The 22,293-nt window shown below is 33.7% G+C and overlaps 1 protein-coding gene across 1 annotated transcript in view; it reads left to right on the top strand.

Moving 5' to 3' along the window:
- The first annotated feature begins 17,347 nt into the window (after positions 1–17,347).
- Positions 17,348–22,293, top strand: part of LOC138320831 (collagen alpha-1(I) chain-like) — a 32,017-nt gene continuing 27,071 nt past the window's right edge. The window contains exon 1 of the mRNA XM_069264084.1: positions 17,348–17,588. The gene's annotated coding sequence lies outside the window, so the exon portion shown is untranslated. The remainder of the gene's footprint in view (positions 17,589–22,293) is intronic.

The raw sequence follows: 22,293 nt of genomic DNA on the forward strand, positions 1-22,293 counted from the left end.
TTGGTTTAGAGTTACTTCCCTTTGCTAGTGTCAGTGACAATGGGACTAATTCACATACCACGTGATACCTGATAATGTGTTGAAATGACATTAGCACTGGATATCATCTTTTGAATTCATTCCATCACCAATAGAAAAAATAGTCCCACACACACCTTGTCAGGTATCACATGGTACATGACTTTAAAAGTCCCATTCATGATCAAACACACTGACATTGAGAACAATGTCAGTGTTTGTTTTTGATTGAATAGCATGGGGAAAAAGTGGCTTTTGATAAAGACTGTTAGTCTGTTATCGTATTAAACCTATGTGAGTACATTTTAGTCCAGTTCAGTCTGTTTCAGGTAATTCTAATTGCTGTTCAAAAATAGAAAGACTATTCCCTACAATTTTCACCCTTGCAATACTATTGTGTAACACGGTGCAGAACTTATCATAAATTCAATCACTGCATCTGACAGGGATCGAACACGGGGCGTCTGGATTACTAGTCTAATACTAAATGGATTGAGCTAAAGAGAAGTTCTCTCTAGTGGAGTGGTATATTATTGTTAGTATTTACCAGGGTTACAACTGCTATTGCGAGGGGGAAAAAAACCACTATAGGGATAGTTTAACTAATGCAGACTACAATGGCAATAGTATTGCAATAGTATTGCATTCTGAATTCTATTTAATTCAGACTATGAATTGGACGTCATGACATACATCTGGAGTAGTTTTGGTTTAGAGTTACTTCCCTTTGCTAGTGTCAGTGACAATGGGACTAATTCACGTACCATGTGATACCTGATAATGTGTTGAAATGACATTAGCACTGGATATCATCTTTTCACATCATTCCATCACCAATAGAAAAAATAGTCCCACACACACCTTGTCAGGTATCAAATGGTACATGACTTTAAAAATCCCATTCATGATCAAACACACTGACATTGAGAACAATGTCAGTGTTTGTTTTTGATTGAATAGCATGGGGAAAAAGTGGCTTTTGATAAAGACTGTTAGTCTGTTATCGTATTAAACCTATGCGAGTACATTTTAGTCCAGTTCAGTCTGTTTCAGGTAATTCTAATTGCTGTTCAAAAATAGGAAGACTATTCCCTACAATTTTCACCATTGCAATACTATTGTGTAACACGGTGCAGAACTGATAATAAATTCAATCACTGCATCTGACAGGGATCGAACACGGGGCGTCTGGATTACTAGTCTAATGCTAAATGGATTGAGCTAAAGAGAAGTTCTCTCTAGCGGAGTGGTATATGTTGCTAGTATTTGGCCAGGGTTACAACTGCTATTGCGAGGGGAAAAAAAACACTATAGGGATAGTTTAACTAATGCAGACTACAATGGCAATAGTATTGCAATAGTATTGCATTCTGAATTCTATTTAATTCAGACTATGAATTGGACGTCATGACATACATCTGGAGTAGTTTTGGTTTAGAGTTACTTCCCTTTGCTAGTGTCAGTGACAATGGGACTAATTCACGTACCATGTGATACCTGATAATGTGTTGAAATGACATTAGCACTGGATATCATCTTTTCACATCATTCCATCACCAATAGAAAAAATAGTCCCACACACACCTTGTCAGGTATCAAATGGTACATGACTTTAAAAATCCCATTCATGATCAAACACACTGACATTGAGAACAATGTCAGTGTTTGTTTTTGATTGAATAGCATGGGGAAAAAGTGGCTTTTGATAAAGACTGTTAGTCTGTTATCGTATTAAACCTATGCGAGTACCTTTTAGTCCAGTTCAGTCTGTTTCAGGTAATTCTAATTGCTGTTCAAAAATAGAAAGACTATTCCCTACAATTTTCACCATTGCAATACAATTGTGTAACACGGTGCAGGACTGATAATAAATTCAATCACTGCATCTGACAGGGATCGAACACGGGGTGTCTGAATTACTAGTCTAATGCTAAATGGATTGAGCTAAAGAGAAGTTCTCTCTAGCGGAGTGGTATATGTTGCTAGTATTTACCAGGGTTACAACTGCTATTGCGAGGGAAAAAAAACACTATAGGGATAGTTTAACTAATGCAGACTACAATGGCAATAGTATTGCAATAGTATTGCATTTTGAATTTTATTTAATTCAGACAATGAATTGGACGTCATGACATACATCTGGAGCAGTTTTGGTTTAGAGTTACTTCCCTTTGCTAGTGTCAGTGACAATGGGACTAATTCACATACCATGTGATACCTGATAATGTGTTGAAATGACATTAGCACTGGATATCATCTTTTGACATCATTCCATCACCAATAGAAAAAATAGTCCCACACACACCTTGTCAGGTATCAAATGGTACATGACTTTAAAAATCCCATTCATGATCAAACACACTGACATTGAGAACAATGTCAGTGTTTGTTTTTGATTGAATAGCATGGGGAAAAAGTGGCTTTTGATAAAGACTGTTAGTCTGTTATCGTATTAAACCTATGCGAGTACATTTTAGTCCAGTTCAGTCTGTTTCAGGTAATTCTAATTGCTGTTCAAAAATAGGAAGACTATTCCCTACAATTTTCACCATTGCAATACTATTGTGTAACACGGTGCAGGACTGATAATAAATTCAATCACTGCATCTGACAGGGATCGAACACGGGGTGTCTGAATTACTAGTCTAATGCTAAATGGATTGAGCTAAAGAGAAGTTCTCTCTAGTGGAGTGGTATATGTTGCTAGTATTTACCAGGGTTACAACTGCTATTGCGAGGGGGAAAAAAAACACTATAGGGATAGTTTAACTAATGCAGACTACAATGGCAATAGTATTGCAATAGTATTGCATTCTGAATTCTATTTAATTCAGACTATGAATTGGACGTCATGACATACATCTGGAGTAGTTTTGGTTTAGAGTTACTTCCCTTTGCTAGTGTCAGTGACAATGGGACTAATTCACGTACCATGTGATACCTGATAATGTGTTGAAATGACATTAGCACTGGATATCATCTTTTCACATCATTCCATCACCAATAGAAAAAATAGTCCCACACACACCTTGTCAGGTATCAAATGGTACATGACTTTAAAAATCCCATTCATGATCAAACACACTGACATTGAGAACAATGTCAGTGTTTGTTTTTGATTGAATAGCATGGGGAAAAAGTGGCTTTTGATAAAGACTGTTAGTCTGTTATCGTATTAAACCTATGCGAGTACCTTTTAGTCCAGTTCAGTCTGTTTCAGGTAATTCTAATTGCTGTTCAAAAATAGGAAGACTATTCCCTACAATTTTCACCATTGCAATACTATTGTGTAACACGGTGCAGGACTGATAATAAATTCAATCACTGCATCTGACAGGGATCGAACAACGGGGCGTCTGGATTACTAGTCTAATGCTAAATGGATTGAGCTAAAGAGAAGTTCTCTCTAGCGGAGTGGTATATGTTGCTAGTATTGGCCAGGGTTACAACTGCTATTGCGAGGGGGAAAAAAACCACTATAGGGATAGTTTAACTAATGCAGACTACAATGGCAATAGTATTGCAATAGTATTGCATTCTGAATTCTATTTAATTCAGACTATGAATTGGACGTCATGACATACATCTGGAGCAGTTTTGGTTTAGAGTTACTTCCCTTTGCTAGTGTCAGTGACAATGGGACTAATTCACATACCACGTGATACCTGATAATGTGTTGAAATGACATTAGCACTGGATATCATCTTTTGAATTCATTCCATCACCAATAGAAAAAATAGTCCCACACACACCTTGTCAGGTATCACATGGTACATGACTTTAAAAGTCCCATTCATGATCAAACACACTGACATTGAGAACAATGTCAGTGTTTGTTTTTGATTGAATAGCATGGGGAAAAAGTGGCTTTTGATAAAGACTGTTAGTCTGTTATCGTATTAAACCTATGTGAGTACATTTTAGTCCAGTTCAGTCTGTTTCAGGTAATTCTAATTGCTGTTCAAAAATAGAAAGACTATTCCCTACAATTTTCACCCTTGCAATACTATTGTGTAACACGGTGCAGAACTTATCATAAATTCAATCACTGCATCTGACAGGGATCGAACACGGGGCGTCTGGATTACTAGTCTAATACTAAATGGATTGAGCTAAAGAGAAGTTCTCTCTAGTGGAGTGGTATATTATTGTTAGTATTGGCCAGGGTTTCAACTGCTATTGCGAGGGGAAAAAAACACTATAGGGATAGTTTAACTAATGCAGACTACAATGGCAATAGTATTGCAATAGTATTGCATTCTGAATTCTATTTAATTCAGACTATGAATTGGACGTCATGACATACATCTGGAGCAGTTTTGGTTTAGAGTTACTTCCCTTTGCTAGTGTCAGTGACAATGGGACTAATTCACATACCACGTGATACCTGATAATGTGTTGAAATGACATTAGCACTGGATATCATCTTTTGACATCATTCCATCACCAATAGAAAAAATAGTCCCACACACACCTTGTCAGGTATCAAATGGTACATGACTTTAAAAGTCCCATTCATGATCAAACACACTGACATTGAGAACAATGTCAGTGTTTGTTTTTGATTGAATAGCATGGGGAAAAAGTGGCTTTTGATAAAGACTGTTAGTCTGTTATCGTATTAAACCTATGTGAGTACATTTTAGTCCAGTTCAGTCTGTTTCAGGTAATTCTAATTGCTGTTCAAAAATAGAAAGACTATTCCCTACAATTTTCACCATTGCAATACTATTGTGTAACACGGTGCAGGACTGATAATAAATTCAATCACTGCATCTGACAGGGATCGAACACGGGGACGTCTGGATTACTAGTCTAATGCTAAATGGATTGAGCTAAAGAGAAGTTCTCTCTAGCGGAGTGGTATATGTTGCTAGTATTGGCCAGGGTTACAACTGCTATTGCGAGGGGAAAAAAAACACTATAGGGATAGTTTAACTAATGCAGACTACAATGGCAATAGTATTGCAATAGTATTGCATTCTGAATTCTATTTAATTCAGACTATGAATTGGACGTCATGACATACATCTGGAGCAGTTTTGGTTTAGAGTTACTTCCCTTTGCTAGTGTCAGTGACAATGGGACTAATTCACATACCATGTGATACCTGATAATGTGTTGAAATGACATTAGCACTGGATATCATCTTTTGACATCATTCCATCACCAATAGAAAAAATAGTCCCCACACACACCTTGTCAGGTATCACATGGTACATGACTTTAAAAGTCCCATTCATGATCAAACACACTGACATTGAGAACAATGTCAGTGTTTGTTTTTGATTGAATAGCATGGGGAAAAAGTGGCTTTTGATAAAGACTGTTAGTCTGTTATCGTATTAAACCTATGCGAGTACATTTTAGTCCACTTCAGTCTGTTTCAGGTAATTCTAATTGCTGTTCAAAAATAGAAAGACTATTCCCTACAATTTTCACCATTGCAATACTATTGTGTAACACGGTGCAGGACTGATAATAAATTCAATCACTGCATCTGACAGGGATCGAACATGGGACCTCTGGATTACTAGTCTGATGCTCAACCGATCGGGCTAAAGAGAAGTTGAATCTAGCGGAGTGGTATATTATTGTTAGTATTGGCCAGGGTTTCAACTGCTATTGCGAGGGGAAAATACACTACTGGGATAGTTCAACTAATGCAGACTACAATGGCAATAGTATTGCAATAGTATTGCATTCTGAATTCTATTTAATTCAGACTATGAATTGGACGTCATGACATACATCTGGAGCAGTTTTGGTTTAGAGTTACTTCCCTTTGCTAGTGTCAGTGACAATGGGACTAATTCACGTACCATGTGATACCTGATAATGTGTTGAAATGACATTAGCACTGGATATCATCTTTTGACATCATTCCATCACCAATAGAAAAAATAGTCCCACACACACCTTGTCAGGTATCACATGGTACATGACTTTAAAAGTCCCATTCATGATCAAACACACTGACATTGAGAACAATGTCAGTGTTTGTTTTTGATTGAATAGCATGGGGAAAAAGTGGCTTTTGATAAAGACTGTTAGTCTGTTATCGTATTAAACCATTGCGAGTACATTTTAGTCCAGTTCAGTCTGTTTCAGGTAATTCTAATTGCTGTTCAAAAATAGAAAGACTATTCCCTACAATTTTCACCATTGCAATACTATTGTGTAACACGGTGCAGGACTTATAATAAATTCAATCACTGCATCTGACAGGGATCGAACACGGGACCTCTGGATTACTAGTCTGATGCTCAACCGATCGGGCTTAAGAGAAGTTAAATCTAGCGGAGTGGTATATTATTGTTAGTATTGGCCAGGGTTTCAACTGCTATTGCGAGGGGAAAATACACTACTGGGATAGTTCAACTAATGCAGACTACAATGGCAATAGTATTGCAATAGTATTGCATTCTGAATTCTATTTAATTCAGACTATGAATTGGACGTCATGACATACATCTGGAGCAGTTTTGGTTTAGAGTTACTTCCCTTTGCTAGTGTCAGTGACAATGGGACTAATTCACGTACCATGTGATACCTGATAATGTGTTGAAATGACATTAGCACTGGATATCATCTTTTCACATCATTCCATCACCAATAGAAAAAATAGTCCCACACACACCTTGTCAGGTATCAAATGGTACATGACTTTAAAAATCCCATTCATGATCAAACACACTGACATTGAGAACAATGTCAGTGTTTGTTTTTGATTGAATAGCATGGGGAAAAAGTGGCTTTTGATAAAGACTGTTAGTCTGTTATCGTATTAAACCTATGTGAGTACATTTTAGTCCAGTTCAGTCTGTTTCAGGTAATTCTAATTGCTGTTCAAAAATAGAAAGACTATTCCCTACAATTTTCACCATTGCAATACAATTGTGTAACACGGTGCAGGACTGATAATAAATTCAATCACTGCATCTGACAGGGATCGAACACGGGGGTCTGATTACTAGTCTAATGCTAAATGGATTGAGCTAAAGAGAAGTTCTCTCTAGCGGGAGTGGTATATGTTGCTAGTATTTACCAGGGTTACAACTGCTATTGCGAGGGGAAAAAAACACTATAGGGATAGTTTAACTAATGCAGACTACAATGGCAATAGTATTGCAATAGTATTGCATTCTGAATTCTATTTAATTCAGACTATGAATTGGACGTCATGACATACATCTGGAGCAGTTTTGGTTTAGAGTTACTTCCCTTTGCTAGTGTCAGTGACAATGGGACTAATTCACATACCATGTGATACCTGATAATGTGTTGAAATGACATTAGCACAATGCGTAAATCAAGCATGTCTGTCACAACCTTGAATTTACCAATAATACATGTATATATTATAATCAATTAAGGATTTGGGATGAGGTAAAAAACTAGCTGCCAAAACATATAGTAAGTAATGCTGAATTCACCTCAATTATTGTCATGATAGGCAGCCGTGAAGTGGAGCTGACGGAGCTGTACAATGCGTAAATCAAGCATGTCTGTCACAACCTTGAATTTACCAATACATGTAATGTATACATGTATATATTATAATCAAAATTAATTTAGATTAGGTACTTATTCAACATTGTAATATGGTATTTTATATACATAGTCATGATAATCAGGTTTCTGATATATGTAAAAAGCCAGTGCAAAAAAATCAAATTAATGAGAAGATATGGATGAAATATGATATTCCAATAATCTTGAAATAAATGTTTTAGTTAATTACACACTTGGTATTTAGATTGTTTTTAATTTTAATATATAAAGCTTCATTATCAAATAAATTAAAATGCACTACCAGTTAAAACACATATCCCTATTGACTAGCATTGTTGTATAACTGTACGTATTTGTGTGATGAGTACAATGTATGTATGTAAAGAGGCTGCCACCTAGGTACAGCATGCTATAAATGGACCCCCTGGGGTTGGGACAAGGTACTACAAATATACAGGTGTTGTTAGTATGTGATACACTTGACTGAACATATTGAAGGGTGCCCACGGAAGGCCCCAGGCCCCTGACCCCACTCTGACCAATGTTAGGTAATTTAGATTATCATACCCGTGTGGTTGATGGAACAGTATGAAGTCCAAGTGACCATGGCAACTGCAGTCCTAGCCTAGGGGTTTACCTTTCGAGCAGGCAAATTTTAAGTGTACAATATAATACATGTATGGATCATACATTGTTATCACGTAACTCACGCGGTTTTGTAAAAGAAGGTCAGAATAGGATATTGTCAAATTATCAAGGTTTCTAGAATTAAACTAATTATGACAAATTCAGAATTAATCAACAACTATGAATCTACAGTTTAAATGGGTAGAAGTTGGATTTATTTTGATTCTATCTGTTTGATTAACAGGCATGTGACCTACATTTTAGCGATCGGTCCTTTGAACAGTGTTGATGCTCACGAGCAGCCACATGCCCGATACTAAATTTTTGCTTTCTTAAGCCAGTGCTTACAGGTTCCTCAATCGGTTGACACAATAAAATGTAATTTCTAATGCAAATTTTTAACGTCAATGGACGATTTCTCATTTTTCCAATGCTTTGCAACGAACCAGGTTCCATGTAGCAAATGTATACGTATTATACATTTGACAGGATTAAAACTATTTCGCGCACCTTGCCGTTTAGAAAACTATATTCCATACATACATAGTTAAACATTTTATGAAGAATTTAATTTGTTTATGTTTATATGTCCTTGCTTTTATTATGCCCATCAATATATTCTTTTTAATCAAAATATTTTGCCGATCAAAATATCTCTTTGGCGACGATTTGCTTACACTGAAAATCTTACTTCACGCAAGGTTCATCACTTTATGCATTCGAAAAAGAATTTCATCTTTAAACTACATATCACTAGCTAAGAAAAATATTTTTTCCTGGGAAAATGCGGACTTGAACTATCCATTGATGAGACATAACCAGAACGTGGTTTACCGTACGCAGTTAATTTGCAACGCAGTTAATTTGCTTTTATAACTTCTAATAAACGTCCTTATTTATAAATTAAATTGTATGATAATATATATTGATACATTTTACTTTATATGTATCTATTCAAATAAACATTACAGTACGAATGATTTCCAGTAATTAACGGCAATTTTTATGTTGCAATAAATATTATGTTTCTGATCGCAATAAATATTTCTATCTGTCAAAGTCCATATAGACTGCAGAATAAATACATATTTTCTCATATCTCTGTGGCACATCATCTAGTCTGTCTGTGGTCTGGATGTAGTGGACATTTTACCTGGACACGATGTCCACCTGTAGTGGACACCGTGTTCACACGTAGTGCACTCCGTGTCTACCTGTAGTCTAAATCTTGTGCACTCCGTGTCTACCTGTAGTCTAAACCTCGTGCACTCCGTGTCTACCTGTAGTCTAAACCTCGTGCACTCCGTGTCCACTCGTAGTTCACACCGTGTGCACAATGTGTAACCTTTAGTCTACTACCAACTGTATTTATAGATTTTTATTTGTAAATTTTTGTTCTGTACATGTTCTGGTAGTGTTATACACATACATTGTATATAGGATTTACATTGTAGGTTAATTGGTAAAATTGTATTGTATATGTTCTGATATACACATATACATATGTACATGTAGGTTTTAGCTTGTTCTTTAGATATATTTGGAGGACACATACAATATTATTTCTGGTCATAATAATAAATAGTGTTTGTATATTTATTACAACTGTACCTGGTTCATGTGTATATGACAAACTTTACAGAGTTGAAATGTACTGCAGCCATGTATCATTTATAATTATTCTGAATTTTTGTTGGAACTATAGATAATGAATTTTGTATCTTTTTTGAAACAATATTTGATTCTATCAAATGCATCAGTGACACATTCACAACTTATAAAATGTTTTCTCTAAAATAAAAAAAAACCTGTAGAATGAACCTACATTTATTCATTTATATATATTTGAAATTGATCATTTCAATTTTTGTCATATTCAACAGATATAAAAAATTGCTGGTTCTTTTTTTCAGGCACCATGCATGCATAGTGACATGAATACAGAAAGTTCATCCCTTGGACCTGTATACAAGTGTATGTATACATATACATACAATTAGCATCATATGAAGACTGAAGAATGTTGATTTGAGTGCTCTTGAAAGTAAACTTTTCCAATATGGACCTAGAAGATCATGAACAGAACATTTAAACAGTATTAATTTATTAAATGTTTCCTTTCAACTGTAATCATTAAATAAAATTATGATGCAATACTTTTTCATTGTTTAACTTTGTAGTACAAATATTTCGTTTATATTAGTCCTCTAGACTCCAGTGATTATAATTCTTGCATCCATATGCCTGCCCATTTGTTTGTCAGGGCTTGTGAGATAGCTTTTCAATTACTTTTAAAATATGTGTAACTTGTACATAGACCATTAATGTATTAATACTGTAGTAACAGTGATTACAAAACACATAGACTAATATGTAGTATGTAGTACTATGTACATCTGTCTTTGATTTGAGTTCTAAAACAAAAAAGTGGTACCTATTGGGAAGTTGTGACTTGGGCGGAGGGTGAAATACAGAAGAAATAGCTACACATGGAAAAAAGAAAGATATACAGTACCATATGGATTCAAAGTTGCTCCAAAATCAATGAGACTAAATAACCAAAAAAAAGCCATGTAAACCCCAAATATGCAATGACCAGATCAATGATAAAGCACCCTTCCACTTCCAGTTATCTGTAGCTATTTCTTCTATATTTCAACCCCCCACTCAAGTTACAAACTTCCCAACCTCATGATTCTTCTGTCTTTTAGCCCCCCCACCCCCACCCCCCAACACACACATACCTGATTGATTGTCATGTTATTTCAGGTTCCTATTCAGGTATTATTCCTAAAAACCAAAAAGGGTATACACACTGTGTACTCTCAAAGGAGGGGAACCACTTCATTCAAAAATGGAATTTACAATTTCATCTTAATTTTGAAATTTTCAATTTAATTATTAATTACTGGACTATTAAAACAGTATCGAACCCCTCGGCTACAGACAAAGTACTGTGGTACACATTTCTCTTAATTAATTACTTTTCTTCAACTCAATCATCTTTTTCTCCCTAGAGCACAAAAAAGAACAGGAAACAACAGAAAAGGAAAGTAACATACATGTAGGCCTATATGTTTTCTGGAAATATATATGATGTGTTAATTCTCACAGCATAGGCCTACATGAATGTGAAGAATTAAATATTATCAATGTTTGAGAGAATTTCCTAGTTGTAATTCTATAGCAGCTACATGGAATGTACGTTTACATATATACATTGTATGATACATATACATCATAAAAGTTTCTTTCCTTCCAGCTGGACATTCATGTCATCTCTCTCCAGAACTCAAATATTGTTTACAAAAAAAACCCAACCAGAGACATAGATAATTTAATTAAATCTTTGCAAAAAACTACACGAATAATTGAACACATATATTGTACTTGTAAAATATCTATGTATGAGCTAATTTATTTTCACATCTTTGACAGCTACATGCACGGACGTTCTATGGAGCGTTTTCGTGTGGTTTTTTAAATGGGAAATTATGTTACGATTATTTGTATTTAACCTTCATGATTCGGTTGATGTAAAATACGACGAATGCTATGCTGCAATAATTGCCCCTTGCCGGGGCCCCATCTCTGCATCGGCCGAATATTTGTGTCGATTTTCCATGTACAAGACGCTTTTATCGAAAAATGATTACAAAGCATTGTCATTAATGTAAGAATACTTCATTTGCATCAAATGTATCATCTCAAAACAACAATTTGCATACCGCATTAGTGGTTTATCACACGAAACGAAACCGACACGACTGAGAAACACATGTCCATGTTGACATTTCCACGCAGCCTCGTTTTCAAAGAGTTTGGAGAATTTATATTTAGAACTGTGCTAAATTTACACGGGGCTTCCCCAAAATTTCAATGGTCAAAACTGGACACCGTAAGCAGAACTTGACCATCATTATGGTATACAATGACTTTTGGAAGGCCAAAGAACGCATTTAGGCTGGTTTCCTTTGCCCGACTATTCACTTTAAAGACTTAAATAAGATTTCTTATTTAATTTTATAGGAGATATCTTATATAGTATATGGTATATCTTATATATCATATAAATTAGCTTATATACAATATATAGGATATCTCATATGTTATAAAAAGATATCTTATATAGATATAAGATATCTTCATTAAATACGAGATAATGTAAAACATAACATCAGTATAATTATTTAAAGAATAGAGTGGAGTAATTAATCTGATTAATATCAAACAATTTTCTATTTTTTTTCTATTAACCTGCTAAGTTGCGAAAGTATATGTACATTCCATAATGAGACTAGGCCTTTCATTTTTATTAGATTTGGGTTGGTAAAATAATATTTTGGTACATTTGTATACCTTGTATGTAGTTGCCGAATTTGATGAACTGATACGTAAGTACAAGTAAATAACAAAGCTTACAGTAAGTGTTGCAAGCAACACTCGTCCCCTGCCGTCAATAACATTTTCTAATCTATGGCAAATAATTATTATTTCTCAGTTAATATGTTATCATTGTATGAAGTTTGAACAAATTCTGTTGATGAGTTCTCAAGTTATCGTCTGCAAACTAATATTTACTGAAACAATCTATCTTTAGTTGCAGTAACCTTTGTAATTGACCTTTTGACCCAAAATCCAATTCCAATTTGTATTTTCTCATATGCTACCATTGTGTGAAGTTTGATAAAAATCCATCAATTCGTTCTCAAGTAATCATCTGGAAACCAAATCCGGACAGACAGACGGACGGACGACCGACAGACGGAGACAAACACTATATAGTCCCCTCCGGACTAATGGTGAAACTCGTCACCAATGCCGTCTGAACATAAAACACGTTTACAGAATTGCAAGTGTTTTTATCAATAATAGTAACATTCTCAAAACTCCATACTTCAACAGAACATAAAAAGTTGGTTTGTACAAGAGTGTCAAAAACCGAAATCAGCCATCATCGATGACAGCTCAAACACTGAAAAATAGACAGAAGATGATGAAAGTGCAACGCAGAGAAGAACGAACACGAACTGGAACTTCAGACGCAAGTACTCACGTACATAGACAGGTAACATATGAAGATAATGAATGTTTTATCATTATGGTATTGTGTTGAAATATCACACTGTTCAGTATAGAATATCACAAATAAGTTATTAAAATTCATTACAGTTTAGGAAGTCAGAAGGATGTAAAACAGGCTCTTCCATGTTAGGGACCCAGTCAGGTGTAAAACTGGCCCTTCCATGTTAGGGACCTAGTCAGGTGTAAAACTTGCCATTACTTGTTAAGAAGTCAGTAAGGAATATATTTTTATTTTGTTGAGGATATGAGGATATAATGATAAATGAGCACGTGTAAATTTTATGTAATCCGGATAATGGAGCCCGTGTAAATCTTATGTAACCCCGGCGAAGCCGGGTTATATAAAATTTACACGGGCTCCATTATCATTATACCCTCATAACCTCAATATAAATATATATTCCTTATATTTACAGTTTGTCACGTAAATGAATATGATTTATTCTCGCGGCAGTTGCATTTTTTTATCAAAATATCCAGATTTTTTCTCTTTCGTCATCGTCAACGAATTCGATTGAACAGCTGATCGGAATCGAGTCATTCATATGTTCCCACCAAAAATGGGGTCATGACCCCATATGTTGCTACGCCATCGACTATTCCCGTAACAATAGAATCGCCGCGCATGTTGTGCTATCATTATACTTTGAAAATGATAATACTAGAAAGCGTGGTTATTGAGTACATCTCAGTACAAACTGTAAATATATACATATATATTGATATGAATTTTAAACGAATGTTACGTATATCACACAAATGCTATCATTTCCCACTGTCTATTTTCATAAACAACACAATATAATTGTATTGTTTTCATTAATTATGGCACAAATATCAAAGCATCAATTATCGTAATCCACCATCAGCCTATCTTCCATTTATTCTTTTTTCTCATTCTCCGTTTTCATTTACAGCAACACCAAAATGACCATTTAATTTTCATATTTTATTTTTTTTATCGTCATAGTTTATCTTCAGCAGCATAACCAATATTCTCACCAACTTATAAACATTCTATAAACATTCAAGTTCTTCTTCCATTTAAATCCAGCATCCATTCTTGATCTCCATGATTTAGTAGTCATTATCTTCAAATATGATCAGCTGACACATTTCATCAATATTTAAAACATATCATTATTTCATCACAAAAAATAGCATTGATTACTATTTATGTATCAAATGATACCGGGAAAATATTTTATTGTAATGATATCTGTTACACAACCAATGAATGTTTCTATATGTAATGTTTCGATGACTAGTACTGTGAGAGAGTGTGTTTGTTTGTGTGTGCACTGTCACTTTCGTCAGACAAAAATACGTACACTACAAAAATCGAGGTGTGTAATTTTGTCTGATGAAGGTGACCGTGTACACAGTTTACTAAGTTACTTGTAATCAAACCTTAACAAAAACATTTATTGGTTGTGTAACAAATATTCGTGCGCAAACCATATCTCCTAACCTAAAAATGCTGAGAAATTCGGTACAAGAAATCTAAAACGAAAAATTCTGTTCAAATTGAAAAATGATAATGGAAAGAAAAAGTGGAAAAGAATTCCAAACAAATTCCTAAAGTAGGGCTTAGTATGATAATCTAAACTCTTATAACTGTTCTAAAATTAACTTTAGTTCTAAGATTCTAAAAGTCAGAGGAAAACATGGTTAAATAAGAAAACTACCATTCTACGATCATTATTCGACAAATCAATCGTATCCAATACTTGAATGGACTTCTAAGACTTGAAAAGGAAATAAAATGCAGAAATATATATAGATGGATTTTCAAACAAGCGTCCTCTAGAGGAAGAAATATCTAATTAAACACTATAAATGTCTCCTCTTTTACAAATTTTTGGCCTTTTGGCCATCACCAAGAGACCGAAGATTTATAAAAGAAGAGACAATATAGATATGTTTTTGATGCCTGGTGTGAAACTCCTACTGCAAGCACATGTTAATGTAACAAAACTAACATTCTAGAAAACCCTATATGGTTCAATAGTCAACATTAAAACTTTTTTTTTCATTGAATGTGATCTAATATATCACCGTCAACGAGCCCATGTGACTCGTGTATCCAATTATCCTAATCAGGTCATGTCAAGATACTGATGCAGTACTGTTTAACTAGGTCACTGTGACCTACTTCTTCAATGTTTAATCAATTAGGACTTGAAATGAACCGAAAACATCAATATTCACCATTTTACCTCTGAAATTACCGCCCAGAAAAAATGCAGTTGACCCTGAGGTATCTTCAGTATTTTGTTTATCATTGAGTGGCCGTAATACTGCCCAAAGTGATACCCTTTCTTTTCTATCCAGTTTGATTTTGTTACAACGGAATCAATATATTTTTTATTTATTTCAAAATAACTTTAACTTATGTCAAACGAGTAAAGTGATGTAGGTATTATTCTCTTTGTATAAAATATACACCAACATCTGTAAAAGTTAAAGATATGTATTGATACAAGAACATAATATTAAGTTTGGCGCCAATGTTACACACGTTAAAATATGGAAGTAGATTTATTAACTTGCATAAAATATACCCAAACAATAGCGAAAAGTTGACATGATTCAATAAATGATTCCATCTCCGTTTTGTTTGTGTTTGTTTTCTTGTGAAATGAATTGTTTGTATTCTTGGTCATTCATGCTTACTTAAGTTCTCTTCGTCATTTTCATCAGTGGATTGCAATGTATTTTATTTTCTTTATCAATTATTTAATATCATTAGACGAAACCTTAGTGTTGAGATTGGGTTCTCTACCTTCATACTATCATATTGTAAGTAAGCCATTATTGATAGTTAATAATTTTCACAAAAAGCAATTCCTCTAAATGTGCCACTTCTTCACATCCAAGATGCTTCTTTACTCAAATTCCTTTTCCTCTTTGACAAATCAACATCTTATTCATTTTATAAGAAGAGATAAAAAGTTCTACTTCGACTAGTAAATATCTAGTTAGTGATATTCAGATAAATTTCTGCTAGACCAGTTAATGCCTATTATCTGTATTGGTGCAAATTTGAAATTATCTAATGTATTCGACATGCTATAATTATTGAGACATTTCAACCTTTAAAAGAGTTTTTCTATAATGCTTATACAAAGAAATCAAAATATGTCAGAACTTCTGACATATTTTGAATTCTTTGTTAAAGCACTACCTTTTTATCCGTGGTGGAATAACATTTCCTTTTGTATTCTTTATTTGACGCTCTACTTCTTCTGTTCCAAAGTGGAATGATCTTTTCATCCACTTTCTTTATTTGACGCGCTACTTTTCTGTTCCAAAGTGGAATGATCTTTTCATCAACTTTCTTTATTTGACGCACTACTTTTCTGTTCCGAGTTGGAAATATTTTGTCCATTAGGTAGAACATGCTATTATCGTTTAATATACACTGGTCGTTCTGTTGTAGCCCACGATTTTAAAAGTTGTGACTTGAGCCGAATTTTACCTTACATACGTATGTAAAGCTAGGACACTTAGTATACCATAACTGGTAATTGTAATGACCTTTACTTAACGATTTATGTAGTTTTTATGTGTAGTTTGTATATTATGGAACGATTACAAGAAAATCATAGCGTATTCTAAATAAACGAAGGAATCTAAAATGAGATTAAACTTGTTCCAAGTGAAATTGAATTATTTATGAATTATCAATATATTAAGATTAGTTTTACAAAATGCTATTTTTTCTTTAAAAGGTAATAAAAACGGTATTATGCTGTACCTTTTATTTCCCTAATGTATGAGATTTATTTAGATTCTTTGCTTTTTATTTCGATGTTTACCTGGTGTCTAACAGCTGATGACGATATTGTATACTATTACGCAATATACTCTGTAGATAATCATTTTCGACATAACGTTTTTCCGACTACTTAAACCCGATAATCCGTCTGATTGTCCGTAACCTGACGACATTCGCCCGTCCCACACTTCGTTATAAAGTCATCGATTACGTCCCCTTCCTTACACCTTACTTTTTACTGTAGTGTAATTGTCGTCTTGCCTCATTGACGCTACACCTACCGAAGTACAAACGTATGATCGACTTGGATGAGTATCACCTTTTTTTCTTTCCTGTGTCACAGTGCCGAAAACAAAGCACTGGGGAACTCCTCAGTCACTAGTTGGTTGATGTCAAACGTTTGATGGATTGTGATTTTGTTTCAACAGACCGAAATATAAAGTCACCCATACGGCAATTACCTCATTAAACGGGAACTAACTTTCGGAATATACCAGTATAGAATTTAAAAAAAGAAAACGAACAAACTGGCTCTTTGGATACAAATATACAGTTAATTGAGGTAAGTCAATTTATTCTTTCTCCTTTTTTACCAAATTTTATATATGTTATTAGAAATGTTTGGCAAAATGGAAAGTTTTAAAACTGTTTAAAAAAATCGGTCCAAATGTCAGTTGCATAATATATTTAGAAACATATATATATATATTTTTTCTGGCATATTTGAAAATAAATAAAATCAACAAACAAATATCATTATTTTTTCAGATTGAACAATCTGTTCAGATCAAGATGGAATACATATCATTTTATTTTATTTTTATACGCAGTGGAGAGTCCGTTTGTGTTAATGTATAAATAACGTGATTATAAAAGATGGACTGGTATTCCTTACACACATCAACGATAGACCTTTTACTCATTTGCATGCGCCCAATAATCATCTGTCGTATGAAGCTAACATACTAATTAGATTAAGCCGTTATGTTCCTCCACATGTATGCGCAGTAAACACTCTCTATACGAGAACATTGGCAGGGACATGACACGACTAATGTCTGTTTTTTGGCTTGTTAAGTTTTTTTCTCCCGGAAATAGCGGGGACAGAAATTTAAGTAGTTCATCACAACATTCTTTTTCATCTCAAACATAAGCTATAGTTCTTAATTGTATGTAACGGCTTCTTAAAAACAATCGGGTTTCACCATTTGTGGAATATCATTTTTGGAATCCCTTTAAAATGGCCCCTAGCATCACAAGTAGAAAGGAACAATGAATCATGCTTCATTATGTTTATGCCCTTTGTAATATATTTCTGGTATAGGTGTGATATAAGTAATCCTATGTGTGATCAGTCTTTGTTATACAACCAACATTCATTTGTTGTGTAACAATCGTCTGACTTAAACAATATTGTCTCACCTGAAACAATGTGATAACATATGAATATTATTGATTGATAACGTGAATGGAAGTAATGTAGTGTGATATTTTTAGTATTTGTATGCTTCTAATTCAAATCCATGAAAGACTGCAGTCACTACAGTCACGGATGTATTGTTTAGGTCTAGGTGCTACAGAATTACTCTCGGTATATACAACTTAAATTCCTCTTTTTTCTTATCGCATACTACAACATTCATGTCTATATGATTTATAGTGAAAATGCCACAAAAGTAGGGCTTCTGACATCTCTATAACAACTTACAATCAAAATGTAATATATATCTTTAAAATGTAAATATTTTGTATATATGCATTATTTTATTCCTGATATTAGTACTTATTACCAACGTTTGTCTCATGTTTATCTCAAGCCATGTTGTAAATGATAATTATGTAAGTTTGATATCAAATTATGAATACTATTTTTGCCAATAGAGATGCAAGGAAAATTTTAACCATACTTCAAGATATTTTAAACGTACAACTGTACCGTTTGGAATGTCGTTTGACTGCTGGTCGTTATTATTTAAAGATGCTGAGCATAAATGATATTCATCACTTGAACTGTAATTGGTATTTAATCGTGTATATATATGTATAATTAGCACAAAAATGCAATAAAATAATTTATTTTGCCTTTGGTTCATAAGCAATCAGTATTTCATTTCATATAGGATATAGTGCCATGGAATTTTTTCGGGATGCAATTAATTATTTTTCATATTTTTAACTTAAGTAAAATTAGAAGCTCAAACTTTTCAATGGTGGTAATGGTGTAAAGTAAGTAACTTCTTTAACTGAAGAAAAAACACTAAATCGCCTGCTCATGTTTTTGATAGTGAAAAAATAACCTTTGTCAGCGGTGGAGCATCTTTAAGTGAAAATGCCACAAAAGTTTAGATTTTTTTTCATTGATAATTAAGTTGATCTCATACTTGTGATAATGTTCACATTTACCAAGGAAATTAAGTAATATTATTATCTTTATTTATCACATAATACATAAACCAGTATACATAGTCGTATAAATAAACATGATATCTTTGTGTCCTTCTTAAATGATTCATTATTCCTATCCCCAGTCAATGTGTTATCTACTAGAGACGTAGGTGGTTGATGTGTGACTTTGTAGTTTATGTTACCTTGTGGAAATTAGCCGGGCCGCATTCAAACTGCTGTATTTCAGTGTGATTTCGTATTAGATGAGCCTCATTTTGACCGTTGTGCCATTTCATTTGTTATTTTATCACCTTCAATATTGTTCTTATCTTTAGTACATTTTTTGTTTTTGTTTATTTATTTGTTGGTTATAAGACCGATTACACACAATCAAGGACTATGTCCCTGATAACATCAAAACAACACTTTAAAACAAAAGGAAAATCATTACAGGAAATGTACATGTTAATCGGTTTGTGTTAGGATTGACATCAACACGTAATGGCCTTTAAATGTCAGTGTCGTAAACAAAATCTAATTAGACATCTTCAGCACGATATACTGAATGAAACCGATAAAATCTATATATAATGCACAAGGAAATGGAAAAAACCGACGATAGTCAGTGATCTTTAACAGGAAAGATTATATCAAGCATTAATAGTACCGAAACTTTTTTATATCAAAATCATTAAAGAAACATTTCTCTCGTTTTGACAACAGAAAAAAAGACCCATTCTAAACACATGTAATAACGGTTTGTAATAACTATGCAATACAATAATCATTATCAAATGATAAATTTGTACATTTTTAAGAATGTTTTAGCTTGACTAACTTTTGGCAACATTGTAAATTGAATATATCAATGTAATAATAGTTACTGATACTTTACAGTTCGGGTAGAACTCTCCTTAACTTGACTTCGGCGCCATAAAACCATTCAGACAATGGAATATCCCTTTAAGTCTACTGAATATTAAATGATTTTAGCAACTTCTAATAAATCAACCTTTATGACTTATTGGTATTTATGTTTCGCCCACATTCCTATAACTCTTAGATGACAAGTAAGGCCCTACGAATATGTTTCCAAAGAATTGCCAGTGTTACTACGTATGTGGCGACATGCAATTTGACGTCATATCGCAGACATTACAACGCAATTTCGATATAGATTATAAAATGTATCAAGTTTGATGTGTGCCATAGACTACATCGTGTTCTTATTTCTCAAATTATTATTCGGTATGACTTTAAATCAATTTATATATTGTAATCGACATTTAGAATTGACTTGATTGTCAAGGGATCTAAATCCCAACGAAGCAATTGATTTCAATCAAGAACATACATCATAAAGATTCAAACTATCAGTTGTTAAAATGTTTGAACTTTAATATACATGTATTGTGCCCATCTACTCATTTAATTTAATAACATAGACAAAGTCGTCCGATAACTTTGATCTATTTATAGACACCACATATGTATGACCAGATTACGTATTTCTAAACACTTTCTCCAGGTATTGATACTTTTACATAGACAGTGAAAATTGTCGCTGGGTGTTTAACAATATCATTCATAAACCTAATTATATTTTACTGAATTTTCCCAGTGTTTGGACCGACTTGTTTATTCCATTCTTTCATTGTCTTATCCCATTTGCTGGTGCTATAAAATGTTTCTAATATGATGTAAGCTAACTAAATCAAATTGTGTTTATCATTAAGTTACAAATACATACATAAATTCGTTTTTATCAATCCTATACTTAACACAATATGTGAAACTAGAAAGTGAAAGTTCTGCGTTACAGCCAATACCTTTATGTTTATAGGGAACCAGATACAATAGCGTCGTTTAAGATATTTCACCAAAAACAAAAACAAATTAAGTAGAAGAAAAGGCACATTTTCTTTGATAATGTATAAGGATATACGACTGAAAACCGTTTGAAAAGATATGTGTCAAACGGATCCTAATTCTGAGCAAATTTCAATGTCAGGTCATTGATGTGTGACGTACATACTAATCGGGATCTATTGTTCGGACAGTTGTCTCTTATGTTAGGCAAGAATTATTCATCATTACGTTTGTTATACTGACAAACTTAACGAGTGCTGTCAAACACTGTATTTACTCTAGTGTGGCCAGAAGGTCCATAATCACTCAAGCGTAAAATCATTACGTGAAATTTCCTTGTACTACGTTATTAACAAGGTCCACAAGAGTCAATAAAACAAATTCACTTATCACTCATAATCATTCTGTCAAGGTGATTAACATGGGGAAATATTTACACGTTCAATTTATTTTTCATTGAGAATAAACAAAGAATATAAAAAGTATAACAATAGGTAATATGATAAACAAATCCGTTATTTTTTTTTATTTCATCCTTTTGTCTGTTGATATATATAGTATTAGACAACGACTCACTAACATCAAATATAAAGGATCGCAAGTTTTTTTTCACTGGTAGTACCATGTGTAGCATAAATGGCTTCTAATTGTTTGATGAGTTTAACATCGTGTAAACAATTTACACAAAGGTGAATAGAGTGAACATCAAGCTCTGTACTGCCGTATCTCCTTCTCATATAAGAAATATATGAATGCCAAAGATAATAGAATGAAATTGCTTTGTACAATATAGGCAATATAGGGTCAACAGATAGTACTGTTTAAATCAGGTAAACGTAGCGTGTACTCTATGAGATCTACATCAATGTATAAAATCACACGCAGCTAATTAAAGTGGCACATTCATATGTAAATTATTAATTACTTCCGTCGTTATATAGTTTTTATCGTTATAACTGTCCTTCTAGGACTCATCATTGTTGATAAAGGTTAAGATATATTCAAGCCGAAAC

This window comes from Argopecten irradians, chromosome 4 (genome assembly GCF_041381155.1).
Source record: "Argopecten irradians isolate NY chromosome 4, Ai_NY, whole genome shotgun sequence".
NCBI classification, from domain to species: domain Eukaryota; kingdom Metazoa; phylum Mollusca; class Bivalvia; order Pectinida; family Pectinidae; genus Argopecten; species Argopecten irradians.